The 10,868-nt window shown below is 41.7% G+C and overlaps 1 pseudogene; it reads right to left on the bottom strand.

The window, feature by feature from the left end:
* Positions 1–229: 229 nt before the first annotated feature.
* On the bottom strand, positions 230–10,656 carry LOC148026342 (uncharacterized; annotated as a pseudogene).
* Positions 10,657–10,868: the final 212 nt, after the last annotated feature.

Here is a 10,868-nt window from a genome sequence, read left to right as displayed (position 1 = left end):
AATATATATGTTTGCAAGCAAGAAATGCCTTTTGGGTAGATTCTCTTTTTTGAAAATCAAGACAAGTGCACCTAGGCTCTTCTTTGATGTGCACATCATAATAACTCTCTGTCAAGACTAGAAATACTGAATGTTGTCTCTCAAGTTGCACTACCTCCTCCAAGAATGTCACAACCACGCAACCAACTGCCTCTATTCTCTTTTGTGCATCTTTAGAAATTCCATGTCTTCACTTGTGTCTTCTCCCGCTTGAACCACATTCTGTAGAAATAGGAGGTTTGCTCTTCTCGTTCCTTGGTGGTGCTGTAAAGCAGGCAAACTTGAAACCAGCTTGTCTTAGTCTACTACACTCTTCCTTCAATATATTTGTTCCTATATCAATTGGCCACAAAGATGGAACAATTGGTGATGCTATCACTTGTTTCTGCACAGCGTTTGTATGCTTGACATCATAATTATAGAACCATATCCATTGTGCAATGGCCTTGTTCCTATAGGCTCTCTCAGACCAAAAGCATGGCATGACTAACCCCACTTGCCGACTCTGTAATTTGCTGCTGCAATTCTTTCTACCCTCCATACCAAAACACTTTCTCACACAGTTAGGTGGTGTCCTTCGTAAAGCCCACTCCTCCTGTGCCACTTCTACCTCTTCTATGTGGGTTGATGTTCCCACATTTGGTGCACTTACTCTACTTGCAAAGGGCTTGATCAGTATCTCCTCATCCTCCTGGATATATATCTCTTCCATCTTTCCATCGTCAAACTGTATACTCCGCGGCCTGCCCCTGATTTTCCTTTGCCTTGACTCCATCACGTACCCCAGTCTATGAGAACTTACAATTGCTCCACCTCCCTTCTTTTTTCTTTGACAGTCTCCCTATCACCTTGCATTATAGGCTCCTCGTACAAAGGACTTCCAGCTACAACACCTTGCAACGCACGTGCAATAGAGGTGGGATTTGGGTATTCCCTTTTGCTAGCACTAGCCAATAAAGACTCCATAGAAGGCCCAGATCCAATAAACCTCCTTGTGATATAGCCCAACCTCTTTGCACATTGAATATATGCATTCAAAAAATCACTAACACATGCATCATAAAGTGATATCTTTCGTTTTCCACCCTCACTTGCTAACCAACTAGCATGGACACTTTCTAATAAGTTTATGCTTGAAATTTGAGAATGTTCCCAAGGACTTTTGTTAGCCTACGGAGTCAAATCCAAAAATAGAATTAGTAGCTCTCCCCATTGCTACATTGTGCAACAAATCTTAATGAGCTGGAAAAAATGACACACTTACATGAGATTCAATTCCTCCCCAGTGGGCAATTCTTTGCTCCCACCATTTCAACCACCTATCCAAAGACTTGATGTGTTCCTTGTTTACATTTCATGCCCACCAATCTTGGATAGCAGAGGCCTGAAGTGAGGCTAGTTGAGTTGTCATTGCTAGCCTCCATGCTTCACACAATTCAATGTGATGCATTTGTTTATCCACAGTGACTAATTTCTTGGTATGCTTTTGCAAACTTTGCTCCCAATGAAAAAGACAAGAGCGCTCCCTCCCTTCCATTATGTTATGAGGTCCTCCATTATACACAGCCCTTATTGCCATCCAATTCGCACTTGCCTCATCGGACATAAATCCAGCAAAGTCAGGTGGATCATGGCCACATTGAACCATGACAGAATTCAAATTTCTCCAAAACAAGATTTGAGACTCTTCGTCCTCCTCTTTAAATTCACATATTGCAATTACCTGTAATGCTCTCATGCTAGTTCATGATTGATACATTAGTATAGTGTTCATTAACAACAATTTAATTTCAATACAAGCTTTAATTATGTTGCCACATACCCGTGATCATAAACTGAACAAGACATAGTTTCCCACCCATCAATCCTATGGGTATGATCAAAGTGCACCCATGCATGTCGTAAATCTCCAGTCCCTGTTTGCCTCATAAAATTCACTAAGTCCACCCTTGATGCCGGTCCCTTGGTGGACATTTTAAACAACTAGCACTTCTCCTTGGCATCACCTTGTCCCGAAAATCTACTTCCATGGAAAGATGGGAAGACACAATATTTTTGCAAAAGAAGTATGTTGTCATACCCATCACCAACCACCTGACCTTGTTTGGCTCTCTCTTATGAAACAATGCCTTTGAACCTATGTATTTATTAGATAGTTATTTCAAATGCAGGACATACATTGTAAGCAGAAAATAATAATGCACAAGCTTACCCTTTATTCTGCACAAGTGGCATCATTTCTTCTAGAAAATGATTAAGGTCCACCTCAGTCGCCTCCAACTCGTCTTCTCTTGTTAAAGATTCAAACAACATCTGCCGAGCGACCAGCATCTGTATTTTTCATGGGCCTCCCTTTTCGATCTTTAGGACCGTGCTCACAAGCCTCCGCACCTTGTCAAGGGTTGCCCTCTTTGTGCCTTGTTGAACACTGTGAGCATGCTCCCCAACATGGATCACCAAACGTGTCATTGTAGGATCTAGTGGCAACACATAATAGATCATGCATTTGCAAATGGCTGCACAAGTAGCAACATTTTGACAATAGTGACATGTTATCTTGGAGTTTCCCTCACTTGCAGGATAACCCATGCTCACGATTCTATCCAAGTGACCATGGAAAAAAACATCATTGTATTTTCCCTTGGTTATGTAGTAAGGACAAGTGATCCTGAGACATTGAAGACTTCCAAGACAATAGCTCAAGCGCACAGTGCACTCAATTTCCATATTTGTTTGTGAGGTTCGCGACCACAGGTGACCATCATATTTATGTTCCATACCCATCATTCGTTTCTTGCTATGTGTGGCTGGAAGCTCAAAAGCAATTGTACCATTATACTCGATTGGGAGCTCATCCACCCTTCGTGGAGGTCCACGAAGCACTAGTAATTTTTTCAATCTACCTGTTCTAGCTTTCTCCTCAATGAAGGCTAAAATGGAGTTATCATAGGAAGATAAGTCCTCGCTTTGGCTGCCCACACATAGCTCCTCCTCGACATTTGTGTCATGTAGATCCTTATGAATCCCTCCATCATTGCATGCACCTATTGAAATTGTTACTTCATCAACATCCTTCTTGTTATCTGAGGGTATGTCAAGACACACTGGAGTTGATTTGCTACAACCAGGAGTACAATCAATGTAGTTGTCAATCTCATCTTCTATTGACTCAATACTATTAGAGATGTACACATAGTCATTTGAGTGCATGATAGAGTAGGTGGCTGATAATGTACTATTAATCAGATAGTGCGCATGCCCTTGATGATCCCATCTTGGAGACATGGTGACGTTGTTTGCTCCACCATCATTCTCTATGATGGCTTGCAACCCCTGGAATTTTTGTGTTGGAGGCAATAGATTCTGTAGGTAGTACTCACTCAAAAGAACCTCTCCATTTCTTAATGAAATCCTGTGCTCTAAGCAATCACTAGCTAGTCTCCATGTCAAAATAGCAAAACTCGACATGTTGTGCCCTCTGGTGGGTTAGTATTTGATGAAGAGAAGAAAACTCTGAATAGAGCTCACAGTGTGTATTTGATGAAGAGAAGGCAACAGTTCACCGTCGGATGACTGTGTAGAGGAAAAAGGGAGGCATGGAGGAAGTTACAAGAGGGTTAGAATAACCTCAAAGCTATATCAACCGTCACTACAAGCAGAGATAACTAAATAATGAATATGCACACTCATCAAAATTTAAGAGCCACAGTCATTCATCGACATTTAAGAGCAATAATAAATAAGCATAATCATCAGAAATTAAAAGCAAAATTTACGACTCAATCACCCACCATCCTTCACCTTTATTGCCCTCTATCATTCTCTCATTCTCTGTCTTCGCGAGGTTTTTATTTGTGAATTTTTCAACGTCCAACTACATTTTTGACTGTATATCTAACTAAATAACCAACTATGCACTCATAATTAAGAGTTCTTATTTATGAGTTTTTCAAAATAATGTTGTAAATTAGATTAAATTAATTTTTTAAGATTTATTTATGTTGTATTAATTACCTAATTATTTAACGGCTAACTACGTGTCGAACTATATATCCAACTATTTTTATCCCTACAAACCTCCTGCCAACATACTAATAAACTTAGTAATAGACTCTAATAGATTACTAACCAATCAGAGACTAACTAACTTATGAGAGAGAGACTAACTAGCTTATTAGTCTCTCTCTCTCTCTCTCTCTCTCTCTCTCTCTCTCTCTCTCTCTCTATATATATATATATATATATATATATATACCAAGGCAAAAAGACTTAGACACTAACTCTCTCTCTCCCTTCTCTCCCTTTCTCTCTCTCGCAACACACACACACACACTCTCTCCCCCACACACACACACTCTCTCTCTCTCACGTGTTTTTCGACCCGCGTCCCTCCTCCGTAGACCTGCAGCCTGGACCCTCCTCCACCCATGGCTCTGCCCTTGAGGAACGCCCCGCAGCTCCCGCCCCATCAGCTCACAGCTCTCGCCCCATCAGCTCGCCCTTGTTGACGTACGTCTCTCTGATTCAAAATGCAAAAACGTGCATAATGCGCCTCGTGTTCGTCATTTTGTGGAGTCATTTCTCTCCCTTTGTGGAGTCATTTCGTTGATGCGTGGCGTCGTGTAGCCCATTTTTTCAGCACAAATCCTTGACATTGAAGCCCCCCAATCGTTCGCGTCTGCGTGGACGATAGGTGGGCTTATGCACTCATTTTCTTTTTGGTGTATTTAGCTTTAGTTCACATATGCTTCGTGTTCAGAATTGTGTGTTAAGCATTCTTTCCTTTGCATTTTGCTTTAGTGTATTAAGCGTGCTTTCCTTCGCATTTTTTCCTGCACACACATGTTCACCCTTACGAGCATATTTCACTTACGCAGCACTTGCATTAGGCTTTAAATGCTTGTAAATTGTCTTGTAAGTCGATGACAGAACATCGAGGGTGGGAGCCTCCCAATCGTCCCGTTGATGGTGTCATTGTCAGAGGCGGAGCAGAGAGGTCTCATCTTTTCTATCGATAAGTAGTCTTGCATGTTTTTGCTCTCAGGTTACCTTGTATGGTATTTTCATTGTTTCTACTTGCATGGCCGCAAAGATTCTATATCTTGATTGGTGATATGGTTAGGTGGTTATTGGCTACATTTACGAAGCGCTACGACTATGCTTTGGATGTGTTTGCAGGGTGTGGTGGTTTGGCATGGGCCAGTGCAGAGGAGATGAGACATTGCATGTGTCTAGAAATAGATGATGTGCTCTATGGGGAGTGTTTGTCCACCATAGTGTGTGGACCGGTACCATGCTGAGAGAGAGTGTGTGTATTTTTTTTTTAGAGACTCTAGACATTTCATTTTGTTACTACTTTTATATGTTTATTATACACTTCGTCATGTGACTATGCCCGATTTTGTCTAAGAGATTACATGCATTGGGATCTTTGATTTGTTTTTAGGAGAGTGTACCTTGCGACTATTTGACACATATATTTTACTAGTTTTCTGTTGGTTTTGTTTTCTTGATGCATGTTCATGTAAATGCAACGTGTCATATTCCTTAAGTAAGAGTGAATAATTTCTATTTTCTTTTTGTGTCACTTTATGCCCACAGGTAGTATGACTATGAATTAGTAATCCTGCTATGAATGTATACATGCAAACCACACATGACATGAGATATTTCCATGTGGGATATGCTGCAAAGAGATATTTATATGCATAATGGATATATTGCACGAAAAAGCTCGAAAAAAAGGGATTGATTAGAAAAGAATGAAAATGAAAGCCCGCAAAAATAAAATCCCCAATAGTATCAAGGCCAATAATTATTATCAGGGGGTAAGGATTTTCCATTTAGGAAAACCTTCCACTTTGAGGTATTTAGGTGCTTCTTGAAGAAGGCTTATACAAATTTGCACCTCCGTCGCTATCCACTAGCAACCAACTTATGAGCAAAAACTTGAATGTTGGGCAACCCTTGTCCTATCACTTGTTTAGAGGTAGTGTAGATAGCCCAAGAACCTTGGGAATCTTAAATTTATCCAAAACCACTACTCCATATGAAGTTTTTGGCTATACTTTCTAATTGTTTTTTATACTTGCCCTAGAAGGTTTCTAATAAGCCAAAAAACACATAGTGGAAGGGATGATGACATACTTGAGTATTAAATTTCTCCCAATCATGTTCAACTTGCAACCCGAATAGCCTAGTTCTTTCTTAATTTTTTCTAGCAACCAGTTTGAGGGTGATCGCAAACCCCATTGGGATTCCTAGTAGTCTAAATGCCTACTTCTATTTCTTTAGAGTCAATCTCTAGTCAGTGGATTGCCAATAAGAGACTTCATCCTTGTTTTGGAAGGGTTGATGTGTTGAACCTCAAGCTCTACAAAACCTACTAATAGCTTCAAAAGACTACATTGGAATTGGGTCATTGTTTACAATTCCATTGGTATCATTTGTAAACTAGTTGAAAATCATGTCCTTTTTGGTGGGAAGTTTCCCTTTTATGTTTCCTTTGTCAATTTTAGCTTCTACTAGTCAACCTACGGTACTTGCGACTATTACAAATAGTAAAGGGCTAGGGTACATCCTTGTCTAAAATATCTTCTTAGAGTGAATAAGTTGGTCACATCTCTCCAAATTAAGTACTATCCTCATTGAAGCATTTCCAAAAATAGTGCTAACCATTACTTGATGAACTTCTTGTTGATCCCATGTCATACAAGGATTGTAGTAAAATGTCCATCCTAACTTATCATAGGCTTTATCAAAGTCTTTTTTTTAATCCAAATTGGATTTTGGTCCATATATTACTCTTTTCCACAATCCAATAATTGAGTCCAAGATGTACTTGCCTATGATAAACCCGTTTCTGTTCTCTTCTAACCCATGTGTTAGGTGGCAAAAAGTTTTATTGGTATATTCTTAGTAAAGACTTTGTAAGAAAAGGTCAAGCAAGTAATAATTCTTTAGTTTGTAGGAAAAGTTCAAGCAAGTGATAGCTCTCCAATTCATTAGATATTCTTTTTCATCCCTCTTATGAATTAGCTTAGCCACTTTTATATTAAATGACATGAGGTAGGGGCCCATATCTCAATGATTCTCTCAACACTTTTAGGAGGAATTGGCTAAGGAATTTCAAAGAACTCATTGGGTAGCCCATACAATCCTAGACTATTTCCCTTAGCTAGTGCATCAATAATGTCTTCTAGCTTGGAGGGGTAAAATTCCCCATCTAGTATTTAGTCATACATTGTGGTACTATCTTTTGCCTAACTAGTGTTATCTTGGATTTTGCTAAGGTGTCTTGAGGTTTACCCACTCTCGAAGAGTGGAAGCTCTTGGCAATGAAATGTTTTGTAATAACTAGGTGCTTACAGTTGCTAGGATTAAATTAGACAATGATTGGGTGTGGGGCTAGAAGGGTAGAGAAAGAGAGTGGACTAAAATGAGGTTGAAATGCCATCAATTTGAATAGTAATCATATGAATCTATAACTCCAATTGATGGAAGCTATTGCAAGGACCAACTAAAGGGGGAGCTTCTCTATTGTTGTAGAGGAAGCTCACGCTCAACCGCCAAGACCCACAGACTACTTATTGTTTCAAGTGTCTCAAGCAAGCTCTAATGACTATCTCCCACCTAGCCGACGCGCCATCGATCCTACGAGTGTAGTGAGCTTACCTTGATGCCGAAATGAGTTGCCTCCTCTCTCACACATGCCGGTAGCTCCATGATCCTAGATGCTAGCTCAAGCATCCTCAAGCCTTCTCCATCTCCAAGCTCCATCCACCATAGCCACGTGCGCGAGAAAAGAGAAAAGAAGAGAAGAGAAGAATAAAAGAGGAGATGGTGAAGAGCTTCACCCTCTTGATCCCTCACTCCCACACACTCACTCCCTCACACTTTCACACCCCCTTTCTCAAGAGCACACACAAGCAAGGAGAAGAGAACAAGAGAAGAAGAAGAGAAATCTTGTTAGCCACACACCAAAAGAATGAGCTTCCATTCACTTTTTGAACTTTATATACAAGCCCTAAAATCCCATGGGCACCCATCCCTTTTTTACATGACCGGTTGTTGTGGCAAGGTCCTTTCTCTATTTCCCTCTTCTAGCCTTATGCCTCTAGCCTACACCCATCTAATATTTTACAATTGGCATAGGAGGGAGCCTGACGCTCTTTTACAAGAGTTTTTAGAGCTTTTTAAGGCGCCTTTCATTTAAAATTGTGCTTTTTGCCCCAGCTTAGCTTTAGAGGTCGCATGCATGTCTTTGCTCTTTTTCCATCTTTTATCCGCTTTTTCCTTCATTTCTCCGCCATCTTTCTCTGCGATCTCGACTTGGGGTCAACATTACCCCCCTCCGAGATGGGTACAAGTCCCATGGCACTTTTGGCTGATGTTGAAAAATGGTAGGCAGTTGGCAAATTGTTTGAGTGAGGGTAGGGCCACATGTAGACTCGGGTGCTTGTGGAAGCTTGGTAATGATGTTTGTCAGAGAAGCCAATTGGATGCCAAGTGGATGATGGGGGCCTATGAAGTTGGTGGTTTGTTGCCTTTTGTAATGCTTGAAAGGGGAAGGTGCGGTGCGCTGCCTAAGGGGAGTGTCTACCTTATTGTATGGTGCATCGTGCTCTGCTAGTGGAATGGGGAGGTGGATCTAACCATAGGAAAGCCTGGGTGACATCCCACACTTGAGGACCCCATTCGTGCAAAGGGAGGTACGTTGCAAGTAGCTTAGGATGACAGGTCTAACCATAGGCGAGTGTTACCTCCCTAGGTATGTCCTGCCCTTGATGGGCCCTAAGCGTGAAGTGGGGGATCAAACGAGCTAGGGGGTTAGGACCGGAGCCGACTGATTGAAGCCACCAGGCACACCTAACTTGAGGACCCCTAGGTGCAGTGATCGTGTTTTATGTGGTGCTAAGAGCTTCTTCAAGTGAGTCATTTTTTCCATGTCTTTGTGTGATGTTCTTCTTGTTTTTCCTTTCATGCTTTTCTTTTTCTTCTTTTGCTTATTTTTTCTTTTTTAAAATAAATATTATACTAGTAAGGATGATAATCAGTGCCTAGTTCTCATCATCTGAATTAGGTGGAGAAGGGGATCGAATGGATTTGCTCAAAAATTCCCAACTCTGCATGTATCCTTTAAGATTCATGCGAACGTGGAGTGAAGTGGTGGAGAGGAAGGGATGATTACATCTGGTGAACTGGCTGTCATTCATGTCTTCTAGGAAAGCTAGGCAAAAAGAAGAGAGGAGGCTAGCCCTCATCATCACGCACACCATGGCACAGTTGTCGATGGCATTAGGATCAAAAAAGAGGGTAGGCAGGCCATGTTCTTGTGGAGTCGGGTCTTGCTTAAGTAATAATTTAAGAAGCCTAAGATAATTACATGTAGTTATGAAAGCTGGATCAGGGCAAGAGGAGAAGTCGGCCAGGAAGCGAGTCATGGAGTCGTTCAAGCTTTTCGAGTTGAAAATGAGGGCGTGTTCAAAAGAGACAACATTAGAGTTGTAGATAATGGGAAAATCATATCACCCGTAGAGGGTGGCATCAAAATCCACTCCTACCCTATGAGGGTACGCCATAAACGTGGGGTTATTCCTCTCGTAGAGCAGGGTGTTGCAAAAAGCCATCCAGGCGAGCATGCTGATGTCACACACTTGCCTCCTCCATAGGGAATGGCAGTTATAACCTTGCATGGAATGTGGCACTTCAAACACTTTATTTACTTCTTCAGTTCCCCAAAGAGTGGGGTTCTTCTCTCTTTCTTCCAGCCACTTTTGTCCTAGTTGGCTACCAATCCCAATCACCTCCCTCCATCACCTTGAGTTTTAAGACCTCTGTAGGCTGTTGGGCACGAGAAACATGAAAGTGAATTACTCTTTCTCTCTTTCATGTCGCTCCCAAACTACCAATTCTATGTGGAATCCTGCGGGAATGTCATCAGGGCATGGTGGGAGGGGCACGAACGGCTGCACAACTGGATTGGACCTTAGCTACTTTCTCATTTTTTCTACTAATTTTTTACTTCTTTCCCTAAGCGGGGCTTGTCTTTCCACAAATGTGTCGACCGGTTGTTGCTCTTGGGAATGCGGCGAGGGGGGCTGTGAGATCACCTCTTCTCTAAACCTTCCCATATCAAATTGAAGTTCAGCTTCATCCCGTTGCCGGTCTCCTTGTTGTCTTCCCTCTTCCCTATTGCATCAATTTCCTGGGGGTTAGGCCGGCCAGTAACATGTACTTTCATTGATCATCCGGGCTCAACTTAACCTCCGTAGCTTGGGGTGGCATCTACAACCCTGCGTGCAGAGCTTTGCGTGCGATACTGAGTTTCTTCTTAACCACCTCCAATGACTCTCCTTCCGAGTAGGTGGTGTCCATCAGTGTATCTAGGAAGGCCTTTTGCTAGGTATTAAAGGCTACCTGGGCAGCTTCTGCTTTTCTCTCTGCAAGGATCTTCTCTTTCTCTACCAGAGCCAGGTGCCGTGCAAGTGTCTTCACCCTTCTTTTATTTTTCCTTGCCCATTCCTCGGCTCTCTTCTTCATCTCTTCCATGCTCTCACCCTGCCTTGGGACCAAGGATACGAGTTTCTGCTCTTGGTCCTTTAGCTCTTTGCTCATGGTTTCTTGTTCTTTCTTTCATTGTCTAGCTTGTCGATCATGGTTTCGATCTCTTTCTGCTGCTCTAACTCTTGCTTTCTTTCCTCATCCCTGGTAGAAAACTCAGCCATAAGCTTTTTTATCTAATCGGTTTTTGCATTCAACTCTTCCTCTACTGTTCGATTGATTGGCATGTAGCTTTGACCAAGTCTTCCTCCTCTTTCCTTCTTGGT

The sequence above is a fragment of the Lygodium microphyllum genome, chromosome 13, assembly GCF_053477565.2.
Source record: "Lygodium microphyllum isolate KBCC chromosome 13, Lygodium_microphyllum_v1.1.10, whole genome shotgun sequence".
Classification (NCBI taxonomy): domain Eukaryota; kingdom Viridiplantae; phylum Streptophyta; class Polypodiopsida; order Schizaeales; family Lygodiaceae; genus Lygodium; species Lygodium microphyllum.
This window is presented reverse-complemented; position numbering and strand designations above follow the sequence as displayed.